Source organism: Aphelocoma coerulescens, chromosome 1 (genome assembly GCF_041296385.1).
Source record: "Aphelocoma coerulescens isolate FSJ_1873_10779 chromosome 1, UR_Acoe_1.0, whole genome shotgun sequence".
Taxonomy (NCBI): domain Eukaryota; kingdom Metazoa; phylum Chordata; class Aves; order Passeriformes; family Corvidae; genus Aphelocoma; species Aphelocoma coerulescens.
In genome coordinates this window covers 119,617,163-119,626,886 of record NC_091013.1, presented here as the reverse complement: position 1 = coordinate 119,626,886, position 9,724 = coordinate 119,617,163, and the positions used below count along the sequence as shown (strand labels likewise).

General features: G+C 57.8%; 1 long non-coding RNA gene across 2 annotated transcripts in view; it reads left to right on the top strand.

Annotated features, from left to right (window-relative positions):
- The first annotated feature begins 48 nt into the window (after positions 1 to 48).
- Positions 49 to 9,724, top strand: part of LOC138120070 (uncharacterized) — a 12,804-nt gene continuing 3,128 nt past the window's right edge. Inside the window, exons 1-3 of one of the 2 annotated variants that reach the window (XR_011155726.1) lie at positions 49 to 329; positions 1,420 to 1,672; positions 2,102 to 2,654. This is a non-coding gene — a long non-coding RNA (uncharacterized lncRNA). Of the gene's footprint in view, positions 330 to 1,419; positions 1,673 to 2,101; positions 2,655 to 9,724 lie in introns of those variants that run through there. The other variant, XR_011155727.1, reaches the window with a different exon arrangement.

Here is a 9,724-nt window from a genome sequence, read left to right as displayed (position 1 = left end):
CTCCTTCCCACGGGGCAGGGCCTGCTCGGAAAAATCCCTCCTGCTCTTCCCGCTCGGGCATCGGGCAGTTCGGAGACAGCGACCGAGGGACCCGGGCAAGCGCTGCCGGTGCTGACGGAGGAGAACTGGGCTGGGCAGGAGGGTGTCCCGGCAGCCTGCTGGGAATTGTTTTGCTCTCCCAACAGGCGGTGCCAGCTCTGCCGCAGACACCGGAGCGGAGAACAGCAGGGCCTTATAAGGAAGCGGAGCGCGGCTCGGCCATTCCGAGGGACAGCGGGGCCCGCCGGGGCCCCGCCTCAGCGCCGGGCGCCGCGGAACCACGGAGTCCGGTACGGTGGGAAGGGCCTCCAGGGCCATCGAGTCCAGGCCGGGCCCCATCCGCACCTTGTCCCCAGCCCAGAGCACTGAGTGCCACCTCCAGGCCTTCCTTGGACACCTCCGGGGATGGGGACTCCAAAGCTCCCTGGGCAGCCCCTGCCAATATCCAGTCACCCTTTCCATGAAGAAATCCGTGCTGCTGCCCAACCTGAGCCTCCCCTGGCCCAGCCTGAGGCCTTGTCCTGTCCCTGTTCCCTGGGAGCAGAGCCTGACCCCCCTGGCTGCCCCCTCCTGTCAGGGAGTTGTGCAGAGCCACAAGGTCCCCCCTGAGCCTCCTTTGCTCCAGGCTGAGCCCCTTTCCAGCTCCCTCAGCCGCTCCTGGGGCTTCGGCCCCTTCCCAGCTCCCAGGTGGAGCCAAGGGATGAGCACGAAGGCACAGCCGCTGCCAGCTCGGGGAGCATCACCGGGACCTCGGCCTGGGCAGGGAGGAGAAGGGAGCGAAGCTGCAAAACTGAAGGTGGAAAAGCATCCGTGAGATTTTGGAGATGGCTTTTCCACATCCTTCCCCTCACAGTGGGTACTCCATCCCACTCCTGCGATGGGATCCATGTGCAGTAGCCAGGCATCCCATCCCATACACTCATGAGGGCACCAGGGCCATGATGCTGGGGAGGATAAGCCATCCTGCCTGAGTGCTGAGCATCCCCCTCAGGAGCTGAGCATCTGACCTTGGGGCCAGGCATCCCCCTGGGTGTGGACCTCCTTGACTTGGGCTGATCATCCCACCTTGATGCTGAGCATCCTCTCTTGGGACTGAGCATCCCCTGGCACCAAGCCCTGCAATCCCTCATCTCCTTGTGGCCACATCCCTGGCTCGTGGTGTCCCTCACTGTCCCCGTCCCCAGGAGCATCCCCGGAGCCGCAGCTCCCGAGCCGCCCGGCACGTCCCGGCGTTGTTTACTCCTCCCGTCCCGCCGCGTCGCTTCACCCCAGCGCTTCCTGGGCTGGTGTCTGAAAATAGATATTTTTAACCTTTTAAAAATAGAAAGTCTCGCAGAACAGCAGCTCCTGTTTTTCCATTCCCTGCTCATTTCATTTCAGGGAGACGGAAACCGAGCCGGGCCGCGCCAGGGGTGGCGGGAAGGCGGCCCCGTAAACAGGCTCCTGCAAAAGGGGCACTGGGGAGAGCACACGTGTGCCTTGAGAGCAAAAAGAAAGGGAAGAAAGACAAGGAAAGAAAAAAAAGCAACTAGAAGGGCCTGCCACTTTTCGCACGGAGCCTTATTTGGTATTTTCATGAAAAGTTATATCTTCACGCTGTAAAAAATGCCACTTATTACTCATGCTTTACTAGGTAAGTGTATTTTCCTTGGCAATAAGTGCTCTGGGGTTTTTTTCTCACTTCACTACTCCCGTACAAACTATTTCGAAGGTTTCATTAGTTTCTCCATCAGAGCTGGCGCTGCTGCCGCTGTCTGAGGGCCGGGCTGTTAAACCGAGACACAGCCGCTGTTTGTTCGGGACGTTTTCGGCCCGACCCGCGGGGCTGTAAAACCCCAGCGCGGGTGTCCTGCGGCGGGGCCCACAGGCGCCCTTTCAGCCCCGTTCCCGCCCGGCTGCCGCGGGGACTCGGCTGTCACCGGTGTCACCCTGGCCCTGGCACTGCCTGTGCGTGGGCACCGCTTGTCCCACGGTCACTCCGTGGTGTGTGGGCGTCACTGTGGACATCTCCCTGTCCCGTGTCACAGAGCAGAGGTGCCACCCCATCCCCTGGTTGTTACAGGTGCGTGGATGTCACCCCATCCCCATGAAGTGCATCGATGTCACCCTTTCTTCATGACCACTATGGAAAGGTGGATGTCACCCTCTCCCTGTTGTCACTGCAGACACAGGGGGATGTCACCCTGTCCCTATACACGTGGATGTCACCAATCCCCGTGGCACTGCCTCTGCGTGGACCTCAGCCATCCTGTGGTCCATGCCTCGTGTGAGTGTCACCATCACTATGCAGAGCCACCACCTCGTCCTTGGGGTCACAGCACACCCAGGGACATCACCCTGTCCCTACAGTCACTACATGCCCATGGGTGTCACCGTGTCCCAAGGTCCCTGCAGACACACGGAATCCCCCCTTCACCACTCCTCATACCCCGGTGTGGGGACGGTGAGCGATGGCACAGCCTTGCCGCCCGCCCGTGCCCGTCCTGCCGGCCACCACCGCCCCAGGGCCGCCTGGCCGCGCTTCCCAGCCGCTCTAAAAGCCAGCTTTGTGTTTTACAGCCAGGCCCTTGCTTGGCACACGATTTTAATTAGAGTCTGGTTACACGGCTCGGCAGATGTGGAATGTATTTCTTAGCCCAGGTGGAATAAATCTATTGCCATAAAAACCAACCCCCCTGTTATTAAATTCTCCCTTCTAAATAGCCCAGTATTGAGATGCATGGCGCCCCCGGCCCCCCTGCCCACTCCCCCTCAATGCAAACCCTTTTCTAAGTGCTTAATGAGCTTTAATTTTATTATATTCCCTGGCTGTATGGAACTGGCTTCTGGTCCTGGCGCAGGTTCCCGGCTACCGGCCCCTCTGCGAGGGGGTGCAGGGGACTGGTCAGCCCCATGGCCGGGGGGTTCTGGGGGTGGCCGCTGGGGTGTCACCCTGCCTGCAACAGAAGGGGGTGCCCGAGCCCGGGGGCGCGGCAGAGCTCAGCTCAGGGACCACGAGGGAGCATCGCGTCGTTCCCCAGGGACAGGGAGTGCCTGGGGCCTGCTCCCCGCAGCCGGGAGCCCCGTGGCTCCTGGGGGAGTACAGGGACCGGCTGTGAGGGCCCAGTCACCCCAGGGCCATCCCTGCCCGTCGTGGGTCCCTTGAGGCGCACGGGATGTCCCCGGGGATCCGCAGAGGGTCTGGCTCAGTGCCACGGCCCGAGGTGACAGGGATTGTCCCGCTGGACTGTCACCGTAGCTCCAGCGGCGACACAGCGGCCCCGCCCTCGCTGGGAACGGGGCTAAAGGGGGGCTCACAGCCGCCGAGGACGCTGGAGCTGGGGCACTGCACCCCCTTCCCCAGGGAATTGCATCTCCTCCCCCTCCCCTCCGTGCTGTGGGTGCCCAGGCGCTGTTCGCAGCCTTTGGGGAGTTGTTTCCGTGGCTGTGGGGGCTGCACCCAGGATGTGGATGTACATCACCACCACGGCACCGCACGCTCCTGTCGTGCTAAATTTGGGGTCTTGAAGGCTTTTGACCTGTTTGTTCAAGATATTCTGCCTGCCTCTCCCCCCCCTTCTCCTCCTCGCCTGCGGCTGCTCCAGGGACCAGGTTAGTCCCTGGCTGTAGAGCCAGGGGATGTGATATCCTCCTCCAGGCCCCACACCATCTCTTGCCAGGAACTGGATGAAGGGGGGGTACCCCACGGAAGGGGCATCTCCTCACCCACACTCCCCTCCATTAGTCTGAGCAGTGCCATGGCCAGTGGTTGGCAACTTCAAAACTCACTACAGGGAAAAAAAACCATACAGGGAGCAGCATCTGCTTCCCAAGATCCCATCTCTCCCAGCAGGGACCACAGGCTGGAAAGGGGAGCAGACTCTGCCCTGCTGGCATCAAAGTGAGGACTGGAGCCTAGGTCAAAGCCCTGGAGAGCTTTGTGACCCATCACAACGCTCAGCTGAGCCTCTCAAAAAGCTCCAGGATGTCTAAAAACTGAAACAGACAGAGGAGAGGGGGAAAAAGAGGAGGACATGGGAGAAGAGCGTGCACAAAGTCCATCCCATAGGGTCACCGGGATGTCATTTCCCACAAGTCCTCCACGGACATCCCCCACTGCTCATCCCTAACCAAGATGTTTGAAGAACAAAATCCCAGGGATTTTTGCTTGCAAGAGATTCCTCCTCCCTGCCCATACCTTGGGGAAAGGGAATAAAACTGCACGCCCTGCGAGGAGCGGAGCCTGAGCCCTCCCCACCAATTCCCAGCTGGGAGATTTGGCTGTGGGCTCCCCCAGGACTCTTCCCCCAGCTGGCCTCTCCTCTGGCCTGCTGGGTGGGAATTCGCAGCCTCTTCTGTGCCAAGGAGCTGCGGATGACGTTATCCCTCCTCCCCAGACCAGGTGTGGGGAGCACGGCTGCTCCCTGGGGGTGCAGAGCTCCAGCGGCACGAGGGACCATCCCCACCATGAGCAGGGACCCCCAGGCTTGGGGAGAGCACCACCCAAAGTTTGTCTCAGAGCCCCGTGCAGGGATCAGGCTGCTCCGCTGCTGGAATGTCCAAAGGAAAGAGCAGAGAGCCAGAGCTGAGCTATGGCTGCCAGTCCCAGCTCTCACCATTCTCCACACGCAGCCCATCATCTCTTTGTCCTAGGAGACACCAAGTCCCCTGGGGCCAGCCAGCAGCCAAGCCAACCCAGACATCCCCATCCCGACCTGCACATGTGCTGCCTGGCCAAGGAAGAGAGGGAAAACTCAACTTTTGGGTCATGGGAAAATGATCTCACAGAGGTAATGACCAGCTAGAAAGGGTTAAATTGCCAATTCAAAGGCAAAACCTTCCTCAGGATCCTTTTGGGTGAATTAGGGCTAACCCTGGCCTTGCCAACCTGAAGGACAAAACTCCTCAGACACCAATGTGTCCCAGTCTGCACCAGAGCTGCTCAGACCTGCAGGGCAAGAGGTTTCCAAAGGCATCAAATGCCTTTTTGGGGTCATGGTCAGCTTGGGCCAGCATTTGGCGAGGCTGACCCAGAAATCCAACACCAGTCCTGTGAGCCCTGTGAGCTCTTGCTTATTAGCAGGTCCACACTGTCTGGAGAGTTTGTCCTGGGAATTTCTATCACAGGGGTGGCTTAGATGAAGGGCCAAGTTATAATCATCTCTAATCCACCTTTTTGTTCCTTTTGGTGATTCACGTTCATCTCCAATCCATCCTGGGAAGGCAGCAAAGTAATTTGCAGTTTTCCCTGGAAACCTCTTGGCCAGGTGGTGACGGCTGACAGCCGCAGCATGGACCGATGCAGCCGTGGGCATGTATGGAAAGCCTCCACCCCTCGTGGAACTGGGTCTTCCTGACTTTCAGGGAAGGTCATGGAGGGAAGGACAGTGTGCAGCTCTCCTCCGTGTCACGTCCAGGCCATTCCAGATTCCCTCACTGCGCTTGGGAGGAGCAGGAGCCCACACCGGTGTCTGCGCAGCTTCTCGGGACGTGCTAAAAGCAGCTTGGAAGGGGATCAACATTTCCATTCATTTTTCAGTGCCGATCTTCCTGCCACAGAACAGGAGCCGGAAGCCTGACGGGGTTTGGAGGAGCCTCCGTGGGTCCCTCTGCAGCCCCCTGCCAAAGCCTGCAAACTTCCGCCTGGGGCAGCCCCCTGTGAGCAAAACTCCTCTTTCCCAGGTTTTCCTGTGAAAACTGCAGCCTGCAGCACTCGGCACCAAGCTAAAAACAGATGTAGAGACAGGCAGGGTAAAAAACCAAATTTTAAACCCCTAAATTTGGCCTGTCTGGATGGACACTGCCATTGCAGGAGGTGCTGGGGGGACACTTGCCCACATTCCCCGGCTAGAAAGTTTTCTTGGAGACCTGCCTGTCCATCCCTCTTTGGACCTGTGGGTTTAATACCTCGCAGCTCCCCTTGTCTGGAGGCTGGAGGACGGATTGCTGAGGTTATCCTGGGGTTTAGCCCTGAGTGAGGCTCTGTCCCATGGGTGTGGGTGTGTGTTCGGGGGTCTGGTGCCGCAGGGCACAGCCAGGGGCTGGAGAAGCTGTCAGTCCTCCCCCACTCCAACTCAGCCCCTAAAGCTGGAAGAGGAGTGGGTCCAGGGTGCAACACAAGTGGCCAAGCTCTTTTTCCCTGCTCCTTGACAAGGCCACCCCCTTCCACTTGGGGACATGAGCCTCAGAGGAGCTGGGTGAGAGATGTTTGCTCTGCAGTCCCTCTCCCTGTGTCTAATGGGTCCACCAGGATTATTTGCATTGTCTGTGCAGCTGGGAGGCAAAAAGAGATGTCTGGGCCAAGCAATCCCTCTTACTTCATTTTCAACTGTTTGCAAAGCCCCTGATCAGACGACCCAGATGGTGCTAAATGGCCATGAAGAACCATCAGACAGTGGGTTATTGTCGTGCTCGTTGAGTTAGATAATTGTGATGGGCCTGAACTAATTAATTTCTACCCAAAAAAGTAGCACTGAATCATGGTCTTTTGGCAACACTGGTGAGAAGGACTTGTAAGCAGTTTCCTTTGGATTTATCCAGCCTGTGCAAACAGGGATCTCTGCTGGAACTGCACACTTCCATGGCCAAGAAACAGGGGAGCAAGAAAAGCCACCTGGAGGGGCAGTCAGCGGCAGCAAAAGCAACTCTCCCTCATCCCACGGGGCAGGGCAGCCACGGGATAATCCACCAGCTCCTCTGTGCCATGGGTCTGTCCTACCTCCTCCCTGGAACCCCCACTTATGGGGATGGGCAAAGGCCAGGCATCCTGCTGGACAAAAAGGGCCTCTGGGGCTGCGCTCATGCCACGCCGGTCACATTTCCTCCATCCCTCCTTTGGCTCCAGCTGCGATCTCCAAGGATTTCCCTGCTTTTCTCATCACCCCTTTCTCAGCACCCGTCTTCCAGGAAGCCAGGGGCTTTTTCCAGTGTCCGGATAGTCGTGACTTCCTGGCAAAGCTGTTCTCTGCAGGGATTTCTTCGTTTCCTGATTCTGGGGGTGTCAATCTTTGACAAAGCTGGAGACAGGGAAATGTGATCCCATTTCCCCAGCAGAGCTTGGACAACCCACCAGATTAGGTACATCCTGAGCTGCTCCTGCATCCAAAAAGGTGAAGGAACAGGAGAAAAGAGTGATTACAGACACATTTCTGTGTGAGAAGAGACAGGAAATATTAGGACTGTTTAGTCTGGAGAGGAGACAGGTCTGTGGTGGCACGAGAACAGCCTGTGAGCCCTGCAGCACCGACAATCCTCTGGTTTCTCCATTTCTCATCCCAAAAAAAGAAAAGGATGTGTAGAGGAGAGTGGATGCGGGAGAGACATTCACCCAGCGCAGTATGTGGGTCTCTATGGAGAGATGTTAAGGGAAATCCTATCCTTTAGGGGAGAAATCCCTCCCTTTGACTGGAGGAAGGTGATATGAGAACATACATCCCAATTCATCAGGAGATGCCTAAAGATTCAAACCATCTCTAGAGCTGTGTGCTTCACACAGGACATCTGGAGCAGCACCAAACCCAACCAAACCTTCTTTTGTGTGACTGCATGTCCCTGTGGCAGAGCCCTGGTGATGCCATGACACCCCAAGCTGAGCAGTGCTCGTCACCAGCTCTCCCAGCTGTTCCTGTGGGGAGCAAGACTCCAGGAAACACAACCAAGAGGTGTTGGCTCCCCCACAGAGAAGGGGGCTTCGTACAGATTAGGGTGGAAGTGGATATTTTGCATGACTGAAAACCCGATGCAATGGAAAACAGCAGGGGCCAAGGAAGTGAGTGTAGCTGGCAATTATATAGACATACAGTTTGGAGAAGTGTTTTGACTAACCTGATGATAGAGCATGAAATAGCATGGCTCTGATGTAAAAAAGCCCTAAGACCCCGGAGGTAGAGCCAAGATTTTTGATAGTGACTTGCCATCCATCCCAGAGCACACAGCCACGGGGTAATTCTGGTTGGATGGGACCCCAGGAGGTCCCTGGTCCAACCTCTGTCTCCAAGCAGGGATAACTTCGAAGTTACATCAGGTTGTTCAGGGCTGTGTCCAGGAGAAGGCTGGGTTCTCCAAGGATGGGATGTCCCTCCCTCTCTTGGTCCCAGTTCCAGCATTTCTGAAGGGGAAAACGTTTTTGGTGTATCTTCCAGCTGGACCAGGTCCATCCAGTCCCTGCCTGCCTGGCACTAGGGACCCAAACTGGACCCGGTGCCCAAATGCTCTCTGCAGAGACCAAGGGTGTCTCAGCACAGGCTGGACCAGCCATGGGAGATGTGGTGCACGTACTGCACTCCAAACAGAGCACAGCAGGAAGACAGAGGGCTGGCAGGAGATGCAGGTCCCAGAGAAGAAGCAGCAGGAGGTCTGGGTCCTGCAGAAGTGGCAGGACCTGCAGAAGCTGCAGCAATCAGATCATGACCTCTCCCCAGCATTGAGAAGGGACTGTGGTGAGGCAGCAAGCGCCACAGGCAGGGATGCTGCCTTGCACACTGCTGTGTGTCCTGGCCCCCTTGGAGCCAAGTCCTTTCCTATGGGTGAGGTGTTGCTGTGGTCCAAGAGCATGGATGCCCCTGCCAGCACCCCAAGGAGCCCACAGTGAGCGCAGTGGAGGAGCAGTTGCCCCGCAGGGCCCAGGATCAGCCGTGTTTAACCCCCGTGCAGAGGAAGGCATGGTGCCAAATCCCCTCAGTGCCACCTCAGCCCTCGCGTGCGAGCCCTTCTCCGTGCAGGGCTGATGTCTCTCTGTCTTCCTGGCTGGGCTGGTGTCTGAGCCCGTGCCAGGCTGTCTCAGACAGGACATTTGGTGTTCCAAAGCCCTCGGTGTCACACAAGCTGGATTTGGGTGTTTGCTGTGAGTTATTTTCCTCTCAGGGCACAGCTTCAAGGCCCTTCACCCTCCTCCAGCTTGGTGGGGCCACCAGCGGATGCTGACTTTCTGCCCATGGGTTTTGTCCACGTCAGGAAAGGTCCAGGCTAGCGGAAACGCCTCCTGATGCCCTGTGGCTGTTCAGGAGGAGCCTGTCCAGAGCAGGGGGCATCAGCCAGGTTGTGCAGAGAAGTCTTGGAGAACTCCACCTTTTCCTCAAACCATCCATTGAGCTTACCACAGAATCACAGAACCACTGAGACTGGAAAGGACCTTTAAGATCCATGAGACCAAATGTGCACCCAGGACTGCCAAGGCCACCACTGACTCACATCCCCAAGTGCCACATCCACATGGCTTTTAACTCCCTCCAGGAATGGGGACTCCACCACTGCCCTGGGCAGCTGTGCCACCCTTTTAGGAGAAGACATTTTCCCTAATATCCAACCTGAACCTCCCTTGGCACAGCTTGAGGCCATTTCCTTTGTCCTGTCCCTTGTTCCCTGGGAGCAGAGCCTGACTCCCACCTGGCTGCCCCCTCCTGTCAGGGAGTTGGAGAGAGCGAAAAGGTCTTTTCCAACCCAAACAATTCCACGCTTTCGGGACCATCTCTGCAGCCCCAAGCTGAGGCTGCTCCTTGCTCACGGATGTGCAAACACAGCCAGTGCTGCAGGAGATGGAAGGTCCCCCGGCACCGTGTCAGCTCTGCCCCCGAATCAACCCCGTGTTCACAGCTCGGGGTCTGCGCGGGGCGATGCCTGCGGAGGGGACGGACGCAGGGAGGAGGAGCAGGGCGAGCAGGGCCATGCCACCGACCGCGAAGTGTTGGCTTCTGCCCCGGGGCTGCTG